General features: G+C 49.9%; 1 long non-coding RNA gene across 2 annotated transcripts; it reads right to left on the bottom strand.

Annotated features, from left to right (window-relative positions):
* Positions 1-29: 29 nt before the first annotated feature.
* On the bottom strand, positions 30-770 carry LOC117591736. 2 transcript variants are annotated; one of them, XR_004574466.1, is made up of 3 exons: positions 671-770; positions 328-625; positions 30-267 (listed from the first exon to the last, which is right to left on the bottom strand). It is a non-coding gene; the product is annotated as an uncharacterized LOC117591736 (long non-coding RNA). The 2 variants fall into 2 exon arrangements; XR_004574465.1 differs by having other exon boundaries at positions 33-267; positions 328-610.
* Positions 771-1,004: the final 234 nt, after the last annotated feature.

Below are 1,004 nucleotides of genomic sequence, written 5' to 3'. Positions count from 1 at the left end.
TGGAATTGCATCCGTTTGCAGCTGTGGCGTAGTACCCTGGACCGCGCTGTGTGCGTCTCTTGATCAATCGCGATGCCGTGGGTCGTCCCAAGTTTACCACCTGGATGGATGACCAAAATGACGACTGTCTGCGGCAGCATCCGCTTGGTACTTTGTTCACAAAATCGGAAGTGATGATGTTTTCGAGCTGGAGCTGCAGCCTGCTATCTGATGTTCATCGTCTGATCAATGAGCTGTGCTGCACCAGCGCTGTTTTCATCGGTCACTCTACCGTGGGATGAACTTGAATCAATACTAATTAATATATCTCAAAATCGGATAAAGTACCTGAAGAGCCTCGACAGGCCATCGACACCATTCTAGCCGATGAGATGGTCCTCGGCAAGACCATTCAGACTGTGGTCTTTCTCTATTCGCTCTAGAAGGAGGGTCACTGCCGCTTGCCTGGGCAGCATCGATTGGGCTGTCCTGAACCTGCTGTTCTGCTGAACCATCCACAATGCCGATACTTCGAACTCGAGAGAGGAGTTCACAAGAAGGGATGTGCTGTCTGATGTTCATCGTCTGATCAATGAGCTGTGCTGCGCCAGCGCTGTTTTCATCGGTCACTCTACCGTGGGATGAACTTGAATCAATACTAATTAATATATCTCAAAATCGGATAAAGTACCTGAGATCCTCGACGTAGGTGGGTGAAAGTGGCATTTGAATGCTGCTCCGCTAAGTCAACACATTACTCGCTGTTCTCGTCGAGCCCAGTACCATTTGGATGCTGCCGCAGACAGTCGNTTTGGTCCTCCATCCAGGTGGTAAACTTGGGACAACACACGGCATCGCGATTGATCAAGAGACGCACACAGCGCGGTCCAGGGTACTACGCCAAAGCTACAAACGGATGCAATTCCAGCGAGGTGCCCATGATGCTCAGCAGAACGCACTCCTTGAAGTCTCCATCCAAACTTTTATGGAACTTCTCGGGCAAGTCTTCTCCTAAGAAAACAATA

This window comes from Drosophila guanche, unplaced genomic scaffold, assembly GCF_900245975.1.
Source record: "Drosophila guanche unplaced genomic scaffold, DGUA_6, whole genome shotgun sequence".
NCBI lineage: Eukaryota > Metazoa > Arthropoda > Insecta > Diptera > Drosophilidae > Drosophila > Drosophila guanche.
The sequence above is the reverse complement of the archived record's forward strand: the minus strand, read 5'-3'. Positions and strand labels throughout refer to the sequence as shown.